Source organism: Lonchura striata, chromosome 6 (assembly GCF_050655825.1).
Source record: "Lonchura striata isolate lonStrDom1 chromosome 6, ASM5065582v1, whole genome shotgun sequence".
Lineage (NCBI taxonomy): Eukaryota > Metazoa > Chordata > Aves > Passeriformes > Estrildidae > Lonchura > Lonchura striata.
Window position 1 is genome coordinate 17,738,808 of NC_140708.1, and position 26,758 is coordinate 17,765,565.

The 26,758-nt window shown below is 38.3% G+C and overlaps 1 long non-coding RNA gene across 1 annotated transcript in view; it reads right to left on the reverse strand.

Moving 5' to 3' along the window:
- The window catches only part of LOC110468636 (uncharacterized), a 495,198-nt gene that overhangs the window by 130,553 nt on the left and 337,887 nt on the right, over positions 1 to 26,758 (reverse strand). The window contains exon 5 of the long non-coding RNA XR_014956117.1: positions 6,192 to 6,280. This is a non-coding gene — a long non-coding RNA (uncharacterized LOC110468636). The remainder of the gene's footprint in view (positions 1 to 6,191; positions 6,281 to 26,758) is intronic.

Consider the following 26,758-nt stretch of genomic DNA (forward strand, 5'->3'; position numbering starts at 1 on the left):
GGTGATGGTGAGGAAACATTTCACTAATCACAAGTACAATCCAACTGCATGGAAGCACTGCAGTCCCTAACCTTCACTCATGGGGGGTAAGCTGCTTTCCAAGGCACTGAGCAAGAGCAAAAGCAGTCCTTTGTTTCCCAGTGCTGCTGTTGTGATCAAAAGCAAGAAACTTATTATTACAACATAATATCAATTATATGGAGCACTTGCAAGATTCAATAGCAAGAGCTCTAAATAGCATCGGTAACAAGGAACACTTATTGCAGCCCTGATCATATTGTAATTTCTACTCAATGTTTCCTCATTGAAAAGGGACTTTCTTGGTTCCAGTTCCAAGAAGAATGAATAGGGTTCTTTTTAAAAAATATGATTTCTATGAAGAGATAGCACATTCAAATACTACCTCCACGTCCTTAAATGCATTACTCTGTAATGGGAAAAAGTGAAATCAGGCAGTTGGCCCTATAAGGGCCACCAGTGGAGACTGCATAGCAGAAAGGAAGAAAATCCCTTATCTGCTTTTCCCATTTCTGAAGTCACATTGGCCATTTTCCACCACATTAGCAACAGCAAGAGGTGATGTCATTTTGCACTGCCTCCACCCTATGCTAGTCCTCAGGGAGGATGCTCTACCACTGGGAACTCAGATCAGTTTTGGAAGCTGCCAAATCCCAAGAACTAAACCCCACAACTTTCTGTTTTTATCTCTTTTGAGTCTGGAAGAGGAGAAAGATTTGGATGCCTTCAGTATTTAAAGATGCCTTTCCATGCAGTCTGCCAAAACTTCTCTAAGGATTCCCTCCTCTCTGACACAAATAACTTCCATAGGTCCAGAAGGAATTTGATGCACATTTTCTGTCTGTTCCACACAATCCTTGCAACAACTGCTGCTTTTCAGTGGAAACAAAAGGGTACTAAGTATCACTTACTAAAATAGACAGGGAAATCCCAGAGCCCATCTTCAACAAGACACTTTACACAAAGCTGATCATGCTCTCTGAAAGCTGTATAAGCAAATAAATATGCACAAAACAACAGGCTGAGCATTTGATCCTCTTTCCATACTTCTGCTTTTACACATTTTAGGCAAAATTCCAGAAAATATCCATGGGAATCAGTCTTGAAGCCTTTCTACATTCCTATGATAGTATATCGGTTTTGAGTCTGTTTTTGTGCAGTTTTAGAGGATCCTAAAAGAAACTGCAATCAAATGATGCCACCATGGAATGTGGAGAAAATACAGTGGCACTTGGTCCAGGTTTGAGTGTATCAAGTGACTTGGCATACTCATTTAAATTCTCTAATGGAAGTTCTTTCTCTGCAGTCATGCCTAGAATATTTTATTTCTTTAAGTGATGTGTTCTGGGACAGAGTTTTGCACGAAGGCATCAATTTTTATGCCTGACTGGAACTGCTGGCTGTCCTTTTTAAGTATCATCTCGTTCCTGCCTCAGGACAAGTGCCACCTACTGACAGCAAGAGCTGCTTCTGCTTGCTTAACTAAATTCATCAAGAATTTTAACCATGGTTCCTGTTGTTTCAGCCAGCTTTGCTTCAAGTCCAAATGGTGAACAGAGGCCTCTAAGATGAAGGAATATTTAAAAAATCTGGAATGGTATGTGCTTGAGTCCATTTAAAACCCGCCTGTTCAAGATGCTGATGACTGATGAAGAATTCCCTAACAGCACCATCACCAGTCACTCCACCAATCTTTTCTGAAAAAAAAAAAAGCAAATCCAACAAAAGCATTCATACTGTATGGATTATCAAGTATTTAATTCAAAAGGCAAATCAGAAACAAATCAAAAGAGCCAAAAATCAGTAGAAATGCATGTCTAAACCTGAACAAAGACACAAAGCTCTATGCAAAGGAGTCTGAGTATTACAGGAATAATAAAAGTACTGCTGCATAGTAAAAACTCAGCTGCATTACTTCATGTAAAAGCATTCTGGAAAAAATTTGCTATCAATTATGCCTCTCCCCTACATACAAGCTTCATAAATGAAGTATAGGGTTTTAAGAGATATTTTCTCTTTCTTTTGTCAGGTCTGGAGTCATTAAACAGAGATTAGCTGGATAAATAGAGGAAGTGATTTTTAAACTGTTTGCAAACTTAATGTGAAGAGCCCAGCCTTGCAAATTATCACGTCTAATCAGAGATGCACGCTTCACTGCTCCAGTAATTGTACTAGTATTAGTCAAATTCTTGTTGTCTCCTCATTAGCCATGAAAAGGAGACTCAAGATGTACTTCATTAGAGTATCCTGAATATAAATTTTTAGTGTAAGGAGGAAGAGATGTGTTACATACTGCGCTTTATATAGAGAGAAAAAATATTAAGGACATAAAACATATTGAATCATTCTGGTTTTTGACTGAATGTATGTCTTTAACAACCAAACCCCTCTTTTGTCTTTTCATTTTTTACTGTCTTCATCCCTTCTTTTATTTGCGGTGAAACTGTAGCACTTGAAAATGTAATTTACAACCAATGTCATAGAAATATATTAAGAAATGTTCTGTATTATGCAGCCATTCCCATTTCCATAGGCAGAAGAACACAGCTTAATCACGAGCTGTCTTTAGTAGAGACTTTTAGTAAATTTTTGACTACTGGATAGGTGATCTAACTTGCATTAAATGTAGATCAAATCAAAAGGTTTGTTCCTTTGATCAGCAAAGCATTTAAGTACATGCTCATGCCCTTCTTTATTTAGTAATGCCCTTAAGTATATGACACTAAATCAAGAGAATTTAAACACATGCCTAATATGTGAAGCATGTGCTTAAGGGAATTGGGGTTTAAAACATCCAGCTTGAAAAGGATTTCCAAACAGGTCTATTAGAAGGCTAAAAGCAAAAACATTCCCAAGAATTTCAGTAGAAGGAGAGGCAAAGCAAATTTTCACATTTGTTTTTTCACAGCTATTTTTTTTGGTGCAAATCCCAGACTGAAATATTTGTATTATGCAATAACAGTTAAGGGAAGCTGAAAAGGAACTACGCAGGTCACCAAAATGCTACCAGTAGATGTCTTCTACCTCTCTGCTTTATGACAATTAAAATGAACCAGAAAGCAAATAACATGCAAAAATGTACCCTTTCACCCCTGGAACTACAGCACTAGATCACCAGGAGTTCAGATTTGTGGAAACTAGAATCTAAGCCAAATATGGTCTAGCATTTATTTTTGTGGAACACTAGGAATGAGGACTGTAGACAATTCCAAAGGGGAGGCAAGTCCATAATGCATTGTCCAGCAACTCTGTGTACTGCAAGAACGTGAACTGGATTTCTAGGCCTGAGGTTTGCTCCCCAAGTTGTCTCTTGTCAGAACACAGCAATATTCTCACCCAGTTTCAGCTCTATCTCTCAATAAAATACTAAAATACTCAGTTCATTATTATTTACTATAATTTATGCAGGAGCTCATCATGGAAAGGGTGATGCATTCTTGGTCAAAGTATCCTCCACAAAAAAAAAAAAAAAATCTAAATACTTCCAGGTGCCTCTTTGAACAATATTAAAACACTTCAGAAACCTTTCATTCAGAATTAATTAACATAAAAAACAGTCTCCACAATACGGCACAGCCCTAAAGTGGTTTGTGGAATTTAATTAGGCTAACCTTCTTTTCACTACATTGGTACCACTCTGTAAGAAGTGGAAATCATTATTTAATCCTTTGGTGTTCACTGTAATAACATTAAACATGATTAACTCTTTTAGTAGTAAAGTGTATGTAGCACATAATTCCATAATTTTGCATTAACTTGAAATTAATTTATGAAATATACTATTTGTCACCATACACTAAACACTAAAAAATTTCCTCCTCATCATAGTATTAGGATAATAAGATGATATTGAAGACCCCATCCAACTCAAACTACTCTGTGATATGATTGTGTGAATAGTTCAGTAATTTGTAATTTTGGAAAGAGGAGGCATGTCAGTGCAGTGAGAAGAAAATCAAAGCAAGGTCAAGTCCAGTCAGAGTGGCTGTTGGTACTGTATCCCCAAGAGATCTGTGATACAGATGGTTTCTTTGGTCTAGCCCTTGTTGAAAAACCCTGAAGGAAAAAGATTGTTTAGCAGTTTCTTGATTTCTCTGGAATTTGAAATAAATCCAGAACTTTTGTATTTTTTATAAAGATACAATTTACTGTCAGAAAACTTCACCTGTTCATCAACTGCATCACTGTGTGAAAAATACAGCACAGAGCTTGAAACTCAGGGGGGAAAAAAAAAGAGGAAAAAAAAGGCAAATACAAAGCACAAGTGCTTGTCAAGTGACATATCTTGTCACTAGAAATAGTTAAATGATTAAGTATAAGATTATATCAGACACCAAACATATACAAACATCCTCAGTGAATGATACTAATGGAAAACAGTTTTGCCTTTCCACAGATGATTTGTTTTCATCACTGGACAATGCAAAATCTTTTATTAAAAATTCACAAAGGATGCATTTGGAATCCTTTTATCTGTCTGTCTAAAGTATTTCTAAGGTGCCAATCACTATAATATCTATTAAGAGAATAGCTGGATTTTACTAAATACAAAAAGAGATTCCAAAAGAATTCAAGATGAAAACACCTTATCCAGCTACTTGGGGCTGGGCTCAAAGCCCTTGTTGGTGCTGGGAAAGGCTTCTCACAGCAGCTCTGAGGATGTGCCTTTGGCCAAGTGTGGACACAAGCAGCACTTCACCCCACGGGCAGAGCCCAGAAGCTGATGAGAACACCTTGACTCCCACTGCCTACAGCTCTGAATTCCTTCTGAAATTATGGATATTACAGCTTAGGGACTACGCTATAGCTGACAAACTGTGTGTGAGAGTGAAGCAATAGCACATGTAAGCATATGTTGTGAGTGGGAATGAATTTCAGTGTGTGTTTGCACACTTGACTGTGCTATACCCCTCACCACTTGGGCAGATCTTCAGTGGATTTTACATCAGCATTGCCTCAGCAGCTGCCTCTCCCTTAAATTTGTTTAAGTGATGTATGTCCCATAATTTTGGGTGTTGAGAAGTATTTCCCATAGTATATGACTAATACTTCACATATATTTTACTCTATATAATTATTTTCCCAATACACTAGGCTTATGTAAAAAATGGCTATTTAAACAATTTCTTCTAGCCTTATATTTAAAACTGTACTTTGCTCTTAAAAAGGTATTAAGCTAATTCACATAAAAGACGACTCTTCTTTGGAAAAAGTCAAGGATGCTTTGCCTCACCTATTTCCTTCTGTGATTTAATGATGGATAAAACAGACCAGAAGGATTAGATCTCCTAATACAGATAGTTAGCTGCAGAGCTTGCATAATAAATACCTTCCTCCTTTCTATTATTGATAATGTTAATTTGTCCTGTTCAGGGCAAATTTGGGAGAGAACCCCCAAAGGAGTTCCTCTAGAAAGCAGATTCAATTGGTCCCTCCCACAACCAGTTTGGGAAAAAAAGATACCTCCTCGGAGAAAAGTGGAAAAAAAAAGTATATTAAACAATAAAACCTGAACAATATTAAACAAAGCCTCTTGCCACTCTAAAAGAGAGAAACTCAGCAGAGTCCCCTCCCTGGATTGCAGCTTGGCTCACTCGGTCTCTTATGAGCCCCTCCATGTGCTGGAAGTGTGGCAGCCCGGCACGCTGGGCCACGAGCTGCCAGTGCTCTTCTGGGGTTCAGTCCAGAGCAGGTTTAAACAGGTCCAAAGGAAAGGGAAAAAACCCCCCACAATCCAGGAACTTCTTTGGCTCAGCTAGCTAAAACTAGCTAACACCAAAGGAGAGCTCTGTCCCACTGTCTGTCCATCCACATACAACACAGTCCAGGAGCAGGAACATGGAGGAGTGAGTGCAGTTTCTGAAAACAAACTCCATGCTTCCTCTCCTCCCCCTTTGCTCTTGGAATAGGTCATAAAGGTGCAAAACTTATTATTCAGCATAAACAGAACAGACAATTGAACAGACAAGCATCATACAGCCAACCCAGGACACCCTGTAAAGAAGAATCAGCCATGATCCTGTGGTACAGCCTGCACTAAGCTTCATATTTAAAATGTATATCCAGCTATTTAGTAAGACACAAAGAATTCAGTTTATTTGCTCTCAAATCATAACTTTTTTTGAATGCAGAAAAACTTTAATAATGTATATATTAATACCCAAATGACTTACGATTAAGAAGTCTCCTCAGACACAGTGTTTAAAGGTGAAACTTGACTGAATTCCATTTATGTTCAACATCAGTGATAATTCACTCTGTGCTGCAAAGAAAGAGAACAGTTTGGAAGAATTATATTATTTTCTTTTTATATTTGGTATTACAATTGTGTTCCTAGTCATGCTGGAGAGCTCTTCCTCATTCTGCATTTTCTGTTTCCCTCACTGGTACTGGAATTTACCCATCAGAACTGGAGAGGGACAAATTTCAATTAGCCTGTCTCTCATTACAAGAGCTGTCAGGGTCTTTTTGTGAACTGCCATAGTCTAGCACTGGCCTAATTCCAGCACTGCTTTAATGCTTTTTCTCCTGCTAACTCTGCTCTTTTTCTTAATCTTACTCTCCATTTCTTGACATGCTGTTTTCGGCCTCATTTTCATTTCCCCAATGTACATATTTTATACATCCTTCCTCTATCCTTCTCTTGCCTCAATCCAGCATCTAGCCTTCAAAACTCAAACACTTGCCCTTGTCATTTTTCTTTTCTCTTCAAGTTTTCCCCTTTGATGAAGGCCCCTCTTTTCTTCCAATCATCATTTTGAAAAGAATTCCCAACAAATTTCCTCTCTGTACAAACTGAGACTTTGTCTAAAGAGACCATTTTTACCACAACTCAAAACACACTTCTGCTGATACTACAACATCACTCAACTCAAGGTCATAAAACGTAGCTTATATATTTTACCAGCCTAGTGATTTCAAGTGTTTATTCTCAACATATGTGAGCCTGAATTAAAATTTCCAGCACATGCCAGAAAGGTATTGCTCCAAACAAATTACTACTGAAATGACTTCATGACACTGCCATTCCAGGAAAAGTATCCTAGGTATTCTATTGAAGGCTGAGCCAAGCACCATTCAGAGACCTACAAACAATATTTACGCACTCTATAAAGTACCTGTCACCCCTAAGTATTCTTTTGTTTTTTTATGAACTATCCCTATGTAGATGTCTTTGGACAGCATTTGTTGGACAAAAGTATCCCAAGAAGAAGTGTTAGTAAAGTATACAGGGTTAGATTCTTACAGAACAAATGGTGTAGAATGTCTGATATTTCTGGAACAAACAGAAAGCTTGGGATTAATAGAAGGCTCAGTAGAAAAATACCATATCGATTGCTTGGAAACTTTACTATTGTATAATGTGGGAATTAAAGAATACAGACTATTTAGGAGTTTTTTTTTTTTTAAGACTCCTTAAAATTGTTCTCAGCAATTGCTGTGATTTAAAACATCCTTTTGTGTGTGGAATTGCATGCAGAGAAAAAAGCTAAGTCAATTAACTACACTCAGAAACTGGACCAGGTAACATTCATGCTACAGTCTCTTTACATAACACAGAACACTTGTGAAAATGAATGAAACAGGAAGCTTCCCAAAATTATATCAAATTCTTGACTAGAGTAAATGAGCACAGCTCTTTTGTGTTTTGAAAGTGGGAGGAATTTATATGGCTAAATTGTTATTTAATCATTGATTAATAACAAGAATCATGTCTCAGTAATAAGATTTTATACTCCTGTCTAATATGCCCCTACAGGTTTTAGCTCTGCCTTCAAAAGCAGAGGTTACCCAGCCATTTCCTAGAGCTTCTACCTCTCTTCCATGTTCAGAAGTAGCAGACTCCCAACCCAACACAATGTATTGTAGTTGGAGCCATTTATTTCCCTGGAATAAAAAGGCACTTAAATGCTTCCCACACCAATAAAATATCACAAAGAGCTCCTTCCCTCCTTTTCCCCATCACACAGCAGAGGGACAACTAAGGCTCTGTATTAGCCCAGTGGCTAATACCAGTCAGAGCCTGGTGCCAATAGTGCCAAGGTTGAGGGTTTGACCCATGCAGGCCATTCACTTAAGAGTTGGAATCAATGAGCCTTGTGGGTCCCTTCCAATTCAGAATATTTGGGGTGATTCTGTGGTTTTCTCTACTCAAACATCAGTTCCTCTTCTCTGAGGTCAAGGAGGCACTTGCAAGGCTATGCTCCTGTGGGAGACTGGCTTAGTTCTCCAGAGCAATGCAGTCCTTCAGCAAACTGACTCAGGGCTATTTGTGCCCAGGACATGCTTCCCACAGCAGACTGTGCCCCACACCTGCCCTGCTAGAAAAGCTTGCCTGGGAACTTGCAGTTACTACTGGCAAGGTAAATACTCCTGCCAGTAACTCTGCATGGCATGACTCTGTAAGCACAGACTGCTCCTTGCTCTTCAACAACCTATGGATGGTTCTTACAGACCTCTTTGCTGTGTGTCTAAGCTTCTCCGAGTGCTACATATGCTAATTATTAGCAGCATTTTCAGGTAATCCCCATCTATTTATATGTTCCCAGCTACACCCAAAGGAAACGTCACAGGTTATTAGCTAAAAACCACCTAAAAATGTAAATGGGTTGCTTTCAGTGGCAGGGAGGCAAGGGGGGGACATTAGTAGGGGTTTGGTAGTGGTCTTGGTTCACCTTCTAATAATAAACTAACTCAAATAGTGAATATACTGAGATTAGCCTTGAAGCTGGAGTAGCTGGTAAGAACCAAAGATCAATGCAAGTCACTTTGATGCTGTCAAGTCACATCTTTTAAAGAATTGTGATGAAACCAAGGGCATAGAGCTACTTGCAGTTCACTCATGCAAAACCAACACTAAACCTTGTGGATGCTGCACAGGTCACCTCGTGGTGGCTCTTGGAGGTGGGAATCAAACTGAAAGCTTCATCTCTATTCTAGTGAAGCATCACCCACATCTACAAAGTTTATGGCAAGTCTACTGTGCCTCTATGACACAATGATCAGAATATCAACCTCTTCCATCAGAAAATCCTTCTTCTAAAGGCTGGGGTTGCTTCACAGAATCTCATAGAAGAGAGCCTTCTCTCCAGTAAGTATTGCCTTAGTGGACAGAAGGCTGGCTATGCCCTTCCATTAAATATGCCTGTTGCATCAAAGGATACTAAATAATGATTTTATCTAACTTTTTAAAGATACTTCTGAGGATGAAACCAAGAGTTTATTGCATTTTTCAAAATCATTTAAGTGAATATTGCAACCCTGAGCAGCTTCAAGGAAATTGTCTTGAAAGGAAGACATTTTATTTGTTGTTTTGCTCTCATATAAGGTCACAGGATCTCAACACACCTCTGTGAACTAAGCCAAATTTCAGATGTGACTGTGTTTTTTCACAATTAAAAAAAATCCCTCACTTCCCACACCCTCATCACCTTCCTGACAAATTCCAGCCTCCTCTCATGCTACTGTTACAGGGAAGCTACTCACTTAAAAATGCAGGTATTTGAACAGTGGTTGTGATGATAACTTACCTTGTGCATTCTTTACAAACACAAATATATATAACCATACTTACAGAAATCTGTTAAGGATAATACACAATCAGCTTACAATCAGTACTGAAAGCATTAGAGAAAAAATTCTGGGTCCAAATTGGCCTTTCTTGGATGTGTAGGAATGGGTCAGACAGAAATTGCCAGAGCAGCTCTGGGCAATACACCATCTGACACAGCATATCATGAAAATCACCCTTTTTCCTCCTTTGTGATTACTCCTGCTTCATGAGGGGAGGGAGCTACATAAACCAAATACCAGGGCTCACTAAGGAAAGCAAGGAATAACCTGGAATCAGTACAAGCCAACAGCTTGAGAAAATATAGGAAAATTTTTTAGAATTTTAATCCAAACTAACTAATCAAAAAAGCCCCCCAAAAAACCAAAGAGTTATAAGGAACTTTTCAGAGGCCCCTACTTACCTGAGTTCTGAAGCGATGAACAGCTTGATTACCCTTTTCCCTACTTTTATAGCCTCTTCTACCTGCTCAGCACAGGTGTTCTGCATTCCCATTTCAGCACAGGTGTGAATCCTTACACAAGGCTCAAACAAGGAACTTGTGTGAGGGAAGGTTTGTTAGCTCCAGGAGAGCTCTCCATTTCTTTCTAGCAAGTCTTTCTTTGCATTTAAGCAGTTGTGATGTACCTCAGAGAACCTGATTCAGCAGGCAAATTGTTTAGGCTAGAACCCTAATTCTGAGCTCATGATACAAACGATGTGGAGGAAATGAAAATAACCTTCATAATCTCACAGAAGTGTTGAAATTACTGACAGATTCTTTCTATTTTTTCAAACAAGAAACACCAAACTATCTTTTTCTAAAAGAGCAGTTCTTTCTTTGCAGCCACTATTATGCACTTGCAGCATAACAGCATTACTAATCCAAACATTGGGCTGGGTGCCACAGAAAGGACTAAGGAAAACGACTCAGTGAAAATCATGTCCGTTTGTCTTTGTTTAGGTTGCACCTTCCTAACTCCTTCTCACTGCTGAGGATTTCCCAGCCCCTGGATCTGTTGATTTTTACCTGCTGCTATCCCCTGCCCTGCCTGTCTTGGTGGCAGCTGTCACACAGCCCCACCAGCCATACTGGCCTTCCCTTCTAAAGCTGCATGCTTCTCTCCCCACTCTGCAGCTAGCCTGAGCAGCACTGTAGGAATATTCCCCAGCATATAATAAATAATCTAATATAATCTAGTGGGTAAAAAAAAATAAATCTTAAAATCATTAAACTCTCAGCTTAGTTATTTATATTAAGTATTTTTGAAAAGGGAAGAGAAGACAAAGGAAGATGTTTCATTAATTTTGTTGCAGGTTTTTTTCTTCCAGTACAATGCTTTAAACAAATTATTTTCCACAGGGGAAAAAAACCCCAAAACAAAACAAACCCAAAAGAAAACATAGCAACCCTACAGTAAAATGATGGGCAGTGCCTTTCTTTTTAATCATATAAATTATTGCCAGCTGACTGATGAATACACTCTGGGCAACATGACACAGTTTAGAACCTTAAGGATTACAGTAGTCCAGATGCTATCATCTTAATTGGAAAAGCACAGTATTGCCAACTGTCCATGTTAGAAAATGGAAGATTACATTATTATTATTTTTCCTTCACATTCCCCTGCTTTCCTTTCCTCTAAACAGCCAAGAACTATTAGATCTTTTGTATGGTTTTCTTTATTGAAGTATTTTTATCAGCTTATAAAGGCAGCATTTTTGAGACAACATAAGTCCCATTGCATCAGAGCTCAGCATTTCCATTCCCTACACTCTCATTTTCCTATCAAGAAGGGGAAGATGGAGGAAAACCTTTTCAAACATCAAGTTCACCTCAAGAAAGTGCCTGAGCTTAAGCTCTATGTCAACAACACAGTAATTTCATCATATGCAATAGGTCACAACCTGTAATTACAGTGAGAGAAGGGAAGAGGGATAAGTGGTTATGGTAATCATCCACAAGTCACAAACTTCCTAGCCTGACTTCTCTTGTCCTGCTCTTAGCTGTGTACTAGAACAACAGTTTAAAGCACTTCTAAACTTTTTATGCAGATACCTCATACTACTGTGAAAAAATATAATTATCTATTTAAGGCACATAGGGACTTTCAGAAATATCTGACAAGGCCCTGAGCTAAATTGGCAAGGCTCAGGCTAATGTCCTAGACATTGTTTCTTTTCTTTGTCCTTGGGATTTAAGTGTGGACTTAAATCACACGGTGTCTGAATTTCCCATCTGCAAAAAGCCCCCTCAGAATGTAGACTGTGTCACCAGGTTAGCTCCTTTTGTGGGTGGGGAAGGTACACTCACAATGCTTAGTTGCATAATGTAAAATAATTCCAGTTGCATTTATGCATGTGAAGCAGCTGGTCAAAACCTTCTTTGGGTCTGTTGTCCCTCAAAGTACCCAGAAATGCTCCCTTGTGACATGACCAGTTTGGGAAGGAAGAGGGAGGAAGAAGAGGCTTGAGCCAATCTTTTGATGCAGGCAGTGATTTAAGGGAGATTGTTCACATGCAGTTCAAACACAGTTCTCTTCTGCACAATTGCTAAACACAACAACACATTCCTACTGCTGGGGTGTGCTCATAATCCTTCTAGGTCAATCTTTGAGGATAGGAGTTTCAGAAACATCCAAGGGAGTTAAGGACAAACCTCTTTGATATCTTAGTGGGATTTCTGCTCCTAAATTCCCTAGATATTGTAAAAAAACCCCTTCGCTTTATATTTTTGACTCATTTTAGAATATGTGGAAGAAAGGTTGCTTCTAGTACATTTTATTGAGAGATCAGAATCATCTCACAGTATTTCCTAAAGGATAAATCTGTCAGTGGTAACTGCCTTATTCCAGTAAATTGAATTGTACAGGTTTCATTGTAGAGAAGGTGGTAAGAGTAGGGACAAATAGTGAGATGCTCTGGGGTGCTGGTATCTTTATGGACTGATGAGATTTTTATTACTTTTGAAAGGAAAAAAAGGAGACAAATCTCTCAGTGCTGGAGGCACTCTGGAGCTCTACCTGTAGGGTAAAATGAATGGAAAATATACATGGAAATAATAAAAAGAAGGCACTAAAGCAATTAAAAAAAGATATATTAGAAGGTAGAAAAAGGCTTATTTTAAACAGTATAAAATTACATAAATAGCACAGCATGAAAAAAACAAGTCCAAGATGTCACACTCTGTGGGTTTATTCCAGGAGTCATAACACCATGCCTACTTCAACCTTCATGTCTGATTTTGTATTACAGTTGTTATGGTTTGTATGTAATGTATGACCATGCAGGTACGATAAGTCACTAAGTCACTCTTTCAAACCTTTCAAATTCTCAGCTCCTCATCTCAACACCAGACACAGAGTAGAACTGAAAAAGAGAGAAAGATTGTTTGAGGGGTGGAATGGTTTTCATATATGTAATGACTACAGCTCTTCAACCTGGAAGAAAGACAGCTGAGTGGGTGTATGATAGAGATGTTTAGAACATGAGTGGAATGAAGACAGTAAATACAGAATCAGTATTCATTGGTTTTTTTTCCAAAACAAGGACTACAGTGCATCAAATGAAACTAGCAGGTAGACATTTTAGAAGAAATGCTATTACTGTGCTTTGCAGCATAGTTGTGGAAGTCTTAACAGGGCTTTAGAGGAGCTAAAATTTACATTTGTTCAACAACTGATAAACTCATAGAAGAAAAATCCACAAAGGGCTATTGAATGGGAAAGTAAAAAATTTAATTTCAGGAAGTCTGAATTGCAAATTGCTGAAGGCTGTGAGAGTGTGTAGCCTGTTAGGAACTTCTGTGGGTGCTAATGGTGTCGTGGGAGACACTCGTAAATCCCATCGAGTCCTGGCCCATATTGTTTCTCAGCATGGCTCCTCTCAGGTCTGAGCTTGACTCAAATTGCTCAGCCTACAGAGTCATTTGACCCTCCAGAGTCAGCAGTGATGGGTTCTGTTTGTTCTGTTTTGCTGACTGGAGAGGAAACCTTTGGTCCTGGTGCAGTCCTGCCTTCAGCTCAGCCCAGTGCTGAGGCCCATCCTTCCTGTGGTCTTGGTCCCACTGGTCTGCAGCCAGGTTGCTGAGCTGCTCCAGTCACCCATAAAACACAAACAGAGGCGCTGAGAGTTGACAGAAATGCTGTCTGTGTACAGAAGCCTGCTTTGGGCTAGAAGGATGAGCAATTAAGCCACAGAACCAAGTGTGTGCATAGAAGATGTTTTTAAAATATGAATAAAAGAAGATAAATATTATAGATGATTATGCTCTATTCCTCTTCTTACTGAGGGACTTCAAACTGAGTAAACTCTACTATTTTTTAATATTTCCATAAGTGGAAATATACCATATGTTATTCAAGCTTTCATGTTTTTTTTTTTTCCTTTAATCCTTCTCACCCCTCCAACATATGATAAAAAAAAAAGGTGGGTGTTCTAATTAACCTTTTGCTTAATCAGTGAAAACCTAATATTTCACCCCTGCTGACACTACAACATTGGGCAGAAAGGTCACTGGGTGACTGTGCTGAACACAAGGAGTCAGTGTGAGGTGGAATGGGGGACAAATGGGAGAAAGATGAATTTATGGTAACACAATCAGTTCAGTCTGACTGGCTAGGAGGTACATCCAGAGGTACTGTCTATCCTACAGCCAAACAATTTCCCCTTTTTTTTTTGCTGTACTCTGTTGCCAGCTAAATTTTACTACAGTATGTTGGTTCCTTCACAAGATGTCTGACATCTGTGAATGCATTAAAGATGCCAGCTTGGTTTTCTGTGAATATGAAAAGCCACAATAAATCCAACACTTTGCACCTTTGCTTGATGAATGCTGTACAACTACATGGATTTCCTTCACTTTATTATAACATACCATAAGGGAAACAAAAAAAAAAAAAAAAAGAAAAAAAAAAAAAGAAAATCAAAAGAAAATCAGAGGTTCTTTGTACCAATTTAAAATAAACCCCACAACTTTAATTTGAGATAGGTAGATGATTATGAAGACCAATCAGAGGTCACATATTTCTTTTGTCATGAGCTGGAATGGGAAATATCCTAATTAAAACTTGTAGTAGAAAGCTTTTTTGCAAGTTTTCAAAGTTCAGTAGGCTTGGGATTTTATGAAGTGCTTAATAATGAAAAAATTCTATGGAGAATTTTAAGGCAAGGAAGAAGAAACATGACATTTCTTAATTAGTCTGTAGCCTGTTTCCCCATTGGGCAACCACGCCTCTCAGAGCATTTTAAGTAAAGCAATCTGCAAGCAGCTGCTTCTGCGACAGACACGTCTTTGCATATTCTCTGGATGGGTGTTTGATTTGGCATTTCAAAACCAGTCAGACTCAAGATGAGGGGGAAATGACCCAACACTATTAAACCATATGAATACCCAGCAGATATTTTCATTTTATTACAGCACTAAGCATAACCAAATAGCCTTTGATTCATCTGCAGTGTTTGCTAAGACCTTCACCACCTACCGAGAGATGAAATTATACTATTTTTTTCAAAGTCGAGCTGTACAAACCTTTTCACCTGGACAAACACACCTAAGAGAAAATATAGATCCCATATATTTACATTGAAAGAACAAAGGAGAGATATGGATAACATGAAAAAATGGTAAAAAATGGAAACTCAGAGAATCAAGAATCAAAAAAAATGTATGTTTAGGGGTTGGGGAAGACAAAAGTCTAAAAGGGCAAATGAAAAGGAAATATCTTCAATGTTATTTTCTTGAAGCATATTATTATTATTTTATTTTCTGTTTCCTTTTATCTCTTCTACCCATCATCTCTGGATCACAAATGACTGCAAAAGGCAATCAAAACACATCTGGCTTTGTTAAGTCTTACTAAGACCATTCCAAGTGAAAACTCAGCCACTTTTCATTACCAAAGTGAGATCTCTGACTAAATCCTCTTGAACTCAGTATCATTTATCTTTCAAACTTTTATTTCCCCATTTCCTTTTTCTCACTAACTTCTGTTTTTCTTATACATTCTTATTTTCCCTTCCTTTTCTTTCTTCATGTTCACCCTGCAAACATAAAAAAGAAATGGCAAAAGGATAATCTGGAGCAATCACCATTAAATGGACATTAAAGCTATTAATTAATTTGCTGGCAGTGGCAGCAACAGCACACAGCCATGGCAGACACAAACAGCACAACACCCGTGCCACTGTGATGGTTCTCAGTTACTGTTGGCAATCCAGTCAGAATTTATCTGACGGCTGAGTCCAGAGGATCACAAAATCAGCAAAATGGTTTGAGTGGGAATCAGAGAATGGTGAGATGACCTTACAGATCATTTAACTGAAAACATCCCACCATGGGCAGGGACACCTTTCACTAGACCAGGTTGCTCAGGGCCACATCCAGCTTTGCCTTGAACACTGACAGGCATAGGGCAACCTAAACTTCTGCAGGCAGCCTGTTCCAGTGCCTCAGCACCCTCACAGTAAAGATTTTCTTCCTAGTACCCAATCTAAATCTACACCCTTTCAGTTTGGAGCCATTACACTTTGTCCTGTCACTTTGTCAAAAGTACCTGTCCAGGCTCCCTGTAGGATCCCTTTAGGCACTTGAAGGTGTTAGAAGCTCTGCTGGAACCTTCTGTTCTCCAGGCTGAACAGCCCCAACTCTCAGCCTGTCTCCATAGGAGAGGATAAATAAAAACTTTGGCATATAAGGAACTCGGAGCTTAGAGCCTTTTAAGTTTTCCTACACCTTAGAGTGGGTCTCCAGCTCCTGTAAAATGGGTGCTTCAGTGAATTCCATACATTGTTTAGGAGATTCATGGAGGAAGAAATCTGTGGTACAGGAAGCCTTATTACTTCTACAATAAACTGGAATGATGACATATATTCTTCAATGCCATCTGCTGGCACTTTATTTAATAGTTAATTTTTCAAAAATATCTACATTTAACATGCTTATAAAAAATGGGAGTCTGAAGTTTCATATTGCTTAGATTTCAATGCATGGCCAAGGAGAAACATGAATCTGGATTGTTTATGACCATTGCTCCACTTCTCCCTGTTATCTTACAATCTATAAGGATATTTCATGGATTTTTAGAGTGGCAAGAATGATTGAACTATTTAAAGGGCATATTTAATATCTAACTATTTTCAAAATATTAATTCTATTATCTATTTCACACAGTAACAATACAGAATAATTTTTTTAACTGGTAAGGAAGATGTCTGAGATACTCAATTTACAGGGGATTTCCTAAATCTATATGAAAATATATAATCTGTATCTATATATAAAAATAATGAGACCACTATTAATTACAACTAATGTACTTTCAGTCAATGCTTCACCCACAGCCATTATCTGGAGCTTTTCCTTGCCCTCTTCTGAGTCTGTAGGCTCAGCACACAGAGCAAACACTGACATTACAAAGCAGAGATATATTTATTACAGGACCAACAGCTGAAAAATCAGAAGACTTGTAAGAAGCTTAATGTGCAAAAGAGCTTGATGCTGGGGTGAAAGGGAGGGCACTGGGACAGCCAGTGCTTCTCATCTCTGCCTAGCCTCCTTTTAACATAATGACAAATGATCCTCAATGATTTCTACATTATGGACTCCTGATTACACTTAAATTATTTTGAAAGCTTAGATTTATGTTAAATTAACACTTTCTCATGATTTCTAGAATAAGGCTGTCCAGTGCTGCCACAGACTGTAAATGAGCTTTTTGCAGTATTCAGGGTCAGTCTTGAGTCCAAATTCTCTAAGAAATTTATCAAGAACTTATACAATTAAGATTGTTTTCATACTTCTTCCATTTGAGAGGAGCAGCAAGGTGGTTACTTGATTTTATTGGCATTTATTGTATTCACCCTTTTGTGTACTGCTTTAATTATTCCAGGACCAACATAATTCAGAAGACCTTCAATGTAATCAGACTATAAATCAATGCAAATTGTTAACCTATTAATATTTTAAATTTTATGGAAACACTTCAAACACCATATATCAAATTCTGCATTCACTAACTGACCGTGCAGAGTTAATCCAGGAGGAAAAAGTGGCTCTATGTCACAAGGGACACAACCGGACTAAAATTACTTAAATAGTACAAGAAGACTGGAATGGTTTGTGACATGCAGCATGTCATTCCCCATTGTCTTGCACCTTTTGTAGTCATTTATATCAATACATTTATACCAATGTCTGTAAATGGCACACACATCCATGATTGTATTCCCAGGAAACCCAAAGATACCAGACCCCATTTTTACAGATAATGCACAAAGAAAGTGACTGCAATTTATACCCTGTTATTCATCCATGAGAGACTAATTTAAGGTTTTGATCCACACAATATTCATATCCTTTTAAATTATGTGAAAGCTACTCCTTTTTAATAATGGTGCCTCTTACCCACATTAATACAGAAAAAATCGCTTGCATTTAAAAAATTCTATTTGCTCTTTCTCTGCAATGACTTCCTTAATTTTGTGGAGATTCATTTACTCTTTAATTTCTGAATTCAGTATGAAACAAATGGATAAATCTTTTCAGAAAATAGGCAGGTTAACAAGCCATAGATGTTCTGTAAGCCAAAATTTAGAGGCAATTATTCAGCTCCAAAAAAAAAAAAAAAAAGAAACAAACAAAAAAAAAGAAATAAATTTGAAGATAAAGTCAAATGCTTGTCAGCCTACCTATGACCCCAATCTTATTACATTTTAGAAGCTCAACTCCCCCAATTGAAATAATTAAAATAAAACAAACAGAAAAGGCCTATATTTCATGAAGGCATTGAATATATTTTCTGTGCTCTCACCATTGACATCTGCAGAAGTTAAGTTACTGAGTTTCAGAAGAAAGAGCATGGGCACTTGTTTGGAAAGACTGACATTTATACACAAAGGTTTGTATAATAGGAAAATTATCAGATTTTGGTACAGTTTTCAGTGCTGTCAGTTTTTTTCCATCTAGACCTGATCCAAACTTTGGTATAGCTATTAATTAAAAAAATGAGGACTGGAAAATTTGTGATCTTGTTTTCTGATAAGGTCAAAATTAAATCAATCATATTTCAAACTATTGGAAAACGAACTTATTTTTAGCAACCTCTAATTTAAAAACTTTTGCTACTATTCTAGCCATGAAGCTTTCAAGAGGGAGAAAGAAATGTTGTATCCTGTCCTAGTGGTAGTCATAGAAAATGAACCAGAGGTGACAAGTCTCCCAGCAGAACCAGGAAGAGAAAGTACCAGATGTGGCCACAGGTAGAAACACTCTATGATCTGGCATGGTGCTATATTTTCAACAGTTTGGCACAATTATATCTTGTTCTGTCAAATGCTCCTTGTGATGGCAAGTGAATTGTTCCCCTGGAATTTAGAGCAGGGAAAGTAAAGGGGAAAAGGAAGTAACATTCTTCATTACTAAAGTGATAAACCTATATACTCTAAAAACACAAATACTGAAATCTGTTCTTTGTATAAATCCATCGGATTTAATTCAAGGATGAATTCAGGGTTTCTACCTAGCCTCAAATCAGAATAAAGATTTTTAAACAGAAAATGCACAACAGCCTCATTTCTTTTCATGAAGCTACACAGATTTACATGCACCTATCATTTATTCCTTTCTCTTGATTAGAAACTATCTTTTCTTATGTCATTCCAAGCTCATTTGGGTTTTGCAGCTCAGGAGATAAACTAAAATATGTGCACTGATTTTCATGCAAAGATGAAAAAATAAAAAAAGTAGTACTCTAAATGCAGAGAAAGCTTCAGGGAAAGTAAAATCAATCCAGTAATTATGTAAAAAAATAGGCTGAGGCATTAGGATAGGAGAAAGAGCATACCTTCCTTCTGGGCCAGGCTTCACCTTCTCAGGAGACAAAGTTCCTTGTAAATGCATACTTCCTTTTTCCTTTTCTTTTTTTAACACTGAAAATTTAATGTCCGTGACATAAACAGCTGGAATTAATGACAACTAGAGTCACTAACTTAAAAAAGCTGCTCTGAAATGCATCTTTCACAAAAAGCCTGATCTTTTGGTTTTCATCAAAACTACCAATATCAAGCCAGTAAAGTATTTTGAACTCTCCCATTCTTTCTGTTGACAAACAAAAGAAATATGACATCACAAGCAAATGAGGAAAAAGCAAAAGACTTTTCCTTTGTGAGAATTAAAAAAAAATTAAATCACTCAGAGGCAAAGATAAAAAGTGCTTATGTTATCAGTCAGAGAATCTCTTGAACTAAATGACAAGGAGAACCCTGCCCAGAGGGATTATTCTGTTGAGAACAGTGGTACCACGCATTAGAGAAAAAAAACCACTCCTGTTTCAAAATCAGGAAAGGGATAGGGACTATTTCCAAAAGTACTTACTATGGGCATTAAGTGCTTTCTCACTAACATCAATCAAAACTTCCAGCAGGATTAAGTTTTTCAGCCTTCTAAAATGGAAACTGTAATACTCAGAATATTCTGTGAAATCTGTGGGGGGAAAAAAAATACAAAAAAGAAATCAAGACTGAGGGAGTGCTTTGTAGAACCTAGAGGGCTCTAAGATTACTAACTGGATTTCAAAATCTCCATTAATTTGGTCTAACACCATGAAAAGTGACAAAAGTTAGTACAGGTGGGTTGGAAGTAGTACCTTAATATTGTGATATTGCAATAAAAATCACTATCCTAGAAGGAAGCATTGCGTCTCTATGGCATCACAGACTTGCAACAGGAAAATAATTTTCAAAGTTTTCAAATTGCTTAAGATATTGTTGAATGAATATTAGGAAAAATGAATACAAACAGCAGGATTTCCTATAGCCTATAAGACAATCTCTTAAGAGAAGTAAAGGAATCTATTATGATTTCCTAAATTAGGAAGGATAGGACAAAGTGCTGGAAGACATCCTGTAGTGAACAATATAACATTTGCCAGTGAGTTGCACAAGATGACCTACTTTGCCTTTTGCATAAGGTGGTGATTTAGCCAGATGCTCTAATTAAAAATACTCATCTGAGGGTGACTGATTACTAAGCAGAACTACAAATTTTTGGGAAAATCTGTCCCATGAACATTTTTAAAAAGAAAAGTGAACCCAGTGAGTGGAGTCAAGAAATCAAAGTCACTGGAGATATTATAAGCCAGGAAAAAAAAATAAAGCAAACACAACAATTAGTTTCTTTTCTTGAAAATGCTTCAAATTTCTTTTCATGTAAAGGCTTCAAATTTCTTTTCAGTGTCCCAGTTAAGGGAAGGATTTGGGATCTGTTCTTGCCTCTAGGTTTCTGCTCACTGTTACACTTGAAAACTAATTGGAAATTGTTGTCCAGAGGAGATAAAAAACTTTTCTTCATGAACTATAGGGGAGGGGTAGTACAATTATACAAAATTCTATTATATATATATATATATATATATATATATAGCCCACCTCAGCATCCATATATCGTGATGTCCTATAAGTGATGCATGGATCTCTCTCTTATATTTGAGATTGATTAGTAAGAGTAGGTATGCACTCTGTGCCACAGGTACCCAAAATATTCTGAGCTATACTAGTGCACTGACATGAAGTTTCTAGCAAAAATGTATAACACTGCTCCAAAAAACACAGCTTGGATGTGTCATGCAGCCTTCTCTAAATGCACCATTTCACAGGCTGAATTTTTTTAACGCTATTTTTAAATCTGAAACACAAAAGTTGGTTTGCTCAAAGCAGATGTTTGAGTTTTCAGTCAGGAGCACACACTTCCATCACCTGCACAGCAAAGCCTGGATTCATTTCATTTTCAAGCATTTTTGATCTCTTAACTCCATTTCTCCAAGCAGAAAGCTCAGAGTATTTAGGTGAAGTCATGTATTTGAAGCAAAGGCTAGAAGTGTCTTTAAATTGATTTGTCTTTATCATCTTCTACTGTTTAATTAAGAGGGGATACTTCCAGAGATTACCTGCAGGTACATTTTCCACACAGCAAACATTATTATGCGGACAGATAGTGCAACAAACACAGTGCTGTGATTTAACCCCAGCCAGCAACTCGGCTCCAGGCAGCTGTTCAATCACTCCTCCCCCTTGGTGGGAGGGAGGGAATCAGAAGGGCAAAAGTGAGAAAATCTGTGTTGAAATAAAGACAATTGATAGGGAAAGCAGAGCAAGGAATTTATTCTCCCCTTTCCTTGGGCAGGCAGGTGTTCAGCCATCCCCAGGAGAGCAGGGCTTCAGCACACACACCAGTGACTTGGGAAGGCAAATGCAGCACTCTGAGCCTTCCCCCTTCTTCCCACAGCTCTGTGTGCTGAGCACAATGTCGGATGGTCTGGACTATCCCTCAGGTCAGCTGGGGCCAGCTGTCCTGGCATTGTCCCCTCCCAACTCCTTGTGCAATCCCAGCCTCTGCCCCTCTGGGTGAGGAGCAAAAATAGGCCTTGACTCTGTTTAATGCTGCTCAGCAGTAGGGAAAACATCCCTGAATTATCAGAACTGCTTCATACCCAAACCACAGCCCATGCCAGCTACTAGAAGAGAATTAAGCACCCCAGCTAAAGCAGCACCATGCCATGCCAGGGCACAGGGACAGGGCTGTCACCTGGGCTGTGCTGGGACGGTCCTGGCACGTCCTGCACACAGGCAGAGTCAGAACTCTTCTGAACTAGCCAAGCCTGCTAACCGAGCCAGACTGCCAGGGGAAGGCTGTGGGTTTGGAAGGTGATGTTCAGCATGACAAGTGTAGAATTCTGCAAGCAGCTGAGAGAGATACCACTAGAAATAATTTGATGGAATTGATAAAAGGGAAATTTCAGTGTAATATTTTGATGCTCTCATCAGTGTCACCAGGACTGGTGAGACTTGTTCAACTGTGTAATAATCATCCAGCAAAACAGATGAAGTTTTGTCACAAGAGAAATGGAAGAATAGTTTGACACATCATTCAGAAGTATACTTTCTGAAGGAGTTCTGTACCAGCAGCTAGATAGGACAAACCAGCTCTCTTCTAGGTCTGCGGCCAAGTTCTTATCAGTATGTCTTCTCTGAAATTAGGAGAGCAATCCTACCTTACATCTGACAACTTGACATTGAATTTCTGTGAGGCTTAATGTCTCCCTATAAAACAGCTCCACTGAAGTCTCATAGGGATTTTGACTCTGTAATAATGTGACATGAAAATTTCCAAGCTGATAATAGAAAACGCAAATATATCATAGGAATAAGTGATTATTTCTTGCTAAAATATCCCTATGACACTGCAAGAGACCTGATGCCTATGATAATTTCATGCCAGCAGTGGAAGGAAGAACACAATCTGTTACTTTATGGATGAGGACGCACATTTAAAAAATGTTAAAACATTCCTTGTTTTAAATGTAAAGCAGTTTTCAGAAAAAAAAAAAAAAAAAAAAGCTGCTTCCCATTTCAAGTATTTAATCAGTGAGATGCACTTTTTTCTTTCTAAGAGAATAGACAGCTCTGCAAAAGCAGTTGATATTAGGATACTCAATACAGGGCAATTATAGTCTACAGCAAGGGCAGTCCTGGAACTTCCATAAAAATCTTCTGCCCCTTTTCCACTGGTCATAGATCACATTTTCCAGGCTCAGACATCAGAAGCCTCATAAGTGAGTAATCCTTAAAGAGTTTGCCTTCATCTTTTGCAACCTGCAGGGAAAGGTTTTCTCTGAGATCCGAAAGCTCACTGATGGTAAACGGTTCAGGTGAGACCATTTTCTCCAGCAGTTTTATCCTCACTGAAGTTAAACCCACTGCACTGAGAACTCAGTTGCTGTTTGAAGGGGAGAGGAAGAAAGAAAAAGAATAAAACCCAGTCCTTCTACAGCTCAATCCAAATGCCTTTTCTGTAGACCTCAGAATCTGATTGCCATTTCAGTCAAAGGAGCTTATCTAGTGGGGGCTACCATTTTCTCACAAAGCTCCCTGGCCAAGGAATTGTGTACAAACTGCACCCCAGGAGGATTAAATCTGAGTGGGAGGCTCATTTCTCTCTGTCACTTGGTTTGCTCCAGCATGGGAGGGAGTAGTATGTTATCAGCAAGGGCAGGACCCACGCTCTTAAAGCCTTGCTTTGTCTAGAGTGTGAGAAGTGAGACACAAGACTGGAACACTCACCTTTTCCCTGCCTAGGCATGTGCTTGACAGCTCAGTCCAATGTTTCAGCCATGGCATTTCATCAAAGCTCCCACATTCCCTACAACTCCAAACACACACACACAACCATCCAGAGAGGTGGAAATATTTAGGAAATAACAGCAGTGTGCTGACAAATGTTCATGGTGAAGGGTGCTGTCAAAGCAGCAAAGGCCTTCCTAAATCCACACAAATGGTTTCCATTAGCAAGATCTGATGATGCTTGCTTACAGGAGGCAAAATTTCAACTTATGAAAGACAAAGGAAAAAAACTGAGATCATGGTTAGGCTATTACAATATATTTATGTATTTGGGTGAATTGCATTTGCATCACTATATTTCCTCTTGACTATGATACAAAGGAGATTGACATCTGCCAGTCTTTGTACTTTTCTAACAGCAGGGCTTGTGGAATAAAATCTGTTTATTGGCCAATCATTTATCACCTCAACTAGAAATATTACTGATGAATGGTACTCATATTGCAGCAGTGGATTAAAGATTTCGCTCAGAAGGGATGTCTGAATCTAGACTTTTCCCCAGAACTGAGCTCCCTGGAGCAGCTCCCAGTCAGGAGCTGCACGTGGCTCACTTGTATGGAAGGATGGAACAGCTCAGTCAGGGCCACAGGAGGCATTTTCACCCTGCTGCACATGGGAGAGGCAGGACAGGGAGCTGGAGCACATATCCTAACTGAAGGACCAAATGTATGAATTTCAACTGTTTCCTTTCCTAGACCCCTGCAGACAGATCTTAAAGGACAGCTTGGTACAGATTTAAACATCTCTTTAAAATAATAAGAAAATAAGGATTCAGGACACTTGTTTGATCCAGGACACTTGCTTGGCTGGATAATGGGTGTGAAGCTGTGCAGTTGTTCTTTTACAATGTATGTTCTGACAGGTATTTAAATGTATGCCCTCCCACAGCTAGGGGAGACAACCCCTTGATTTTTGTTTCATTGTAAACAGAACAAATAACATTTTTTGTCATTCATTAACTCTCTAATATTTTCTTAATTTAATCTCTTCCACTTTCAATTATGAAAGCCTTTGAGATTTGAGTTGTTAGTCAGGCATGGGGGTGCTTCATTTAAGGGCTTTTTGCAATGGTTTAATTTAGCAATCAGAGGCTTGTCTGCTTTGCTCAGAGACACTGTCAGAAGTAATAGCGCTCCTTTGATATTAAATTTGGAGAAGTACATTTCTGCTGATATTTGATGGACTGGAATAGTACTGATTATTTTTCCTTTCTCTATTCTCAATACCACTATCATAAATATGTCCATTTCCTAGTTGTCATCCAGGCAGGTATTCCTTCTCTAACCTTGGATAAATAGAACTTGAAATTTTCCTTACTTAAACATCAAAATTATTAAATTCTTGAGATGAAGAATGACCATTTGGTCTGATAATATAATTTTGGAGGAGACATTCACAGTCAGGTCTGTATAAAAAAAAATGTTGCAAACTTATATGGCAGTGAACAGAGGTACTTTGTATAGCCTCACAGAATCAGTTGGTTGCTTAGAGGCTTGAGATCACCTGCACATGACAATTAACTGCACAGGCAGCTTCTGCCTTGATTTCCAAATAGATTATGAACCTGATACACGTTAAAATGCTTTTCCCTTCAGTTGGAAAAAAACATTTTTTCTTATGTAATGACTTTTCCATTTTGAATCCTTAATTTTAACAAATAAATAAATAAAGCCCTCCCCCTGTGGAAGAATAGGCATCAGAATTCACAGTATATCCAGAGTGGTTGCAGTTGCTTTATTTTAATGCATTTGGTGTTATCAAGGGAGAGCTGGCAGTATAGATCTCAATTGAATACTGTAAATTTTAATACAGGTTACATTTTGAATTTTAAGCAAGACTGTGCATACTATGAAATTGTAATTCATCAAGCTACCTAATTAATGCTTAGAGATACCTGAAAAGTAAGTGCTAGCTTATTTCTTGCAGTAATTTTGACATTCAGAATTATTTTCTGTAGTGGGCTTTTTAGCACAAAGGTATAATATGAAAAGGTGCTAAGAAATGTTTTAAGACAATTCCAGAAAGATCTTAATGAGATGTTTTGAATTGCCTCATTGCAACATCTAGTTTCTATATTTTCATCAGAAATCTAATAGAATTTTTCTCATAGAAAACTTTATCTTTTCTTATTCGCTACTGTGAAAACTGACTAAAATATTTTAAACTATGTTATTTCTGGTTATTTAAAGTTTATATGGGCTACAGACGCTGTGAAATATCATATAGAGAGCAGATAAAAATGTATAATCCAAATGATATGGCTTTAAGGCCTTTTTTCCATGTACCACTAAAGCTGTTAAAAACTGCTTTACTTCGTTGGAAGTGGAGCCTCTGGGATAGCACAGTATTCTGTGCCTAAGTGGTCCGGAGGGAATTGTCACTAGGATTTCAGATGGAGTTAAGATAGCTTAAGGCCATTATAGGTCACTTTCCCAGCTAGGCCAGGATGCTTTCAATGTCTGGAGCATCATGTGGGGTATACCAGGTACTGCACCAGCCCTTCCTTGCCTTGGCTGCTCTGGCTGGAGAAGGGATGAGAGGGGAATTGAGGTGCTGCACTGGCTCCCTTCCTTACATCTTTGCAGCTGGGCAGGAGACACTGGCTGGAGTGTCAGTTATTTCCCTAAGGATAGGTTGCTAAAGAGGGGGGTAAATGAAGTGGGAAATACCTACAAGATGGCCAGACACTCAATTTCAGGACATGAGAATAGCGAAATCTGAATTACTCTGAGGATGCCAGCTGAGCACCCAAGTTCCTTTGGTCTGGGCAGCTGTAGGAAGCTCAATTGATGGATCTAAAAGACATTATCAGAGCAATAGTAGAAGACAGTGGCAGTGATTAAAACCACAATGACCCACATTATACCTCATATTTTAGATAAGGTGAGCAAAGTCACAAAGTTTAAGAACCTTTGATCTATAAAAACAGAAAAAAGTTTTAAGGCAGCACTATAGAATTCCACAGGAACAACCCTCTCAGACTTGGGAGAGATACAAGTAACCTAAAAGGCACTG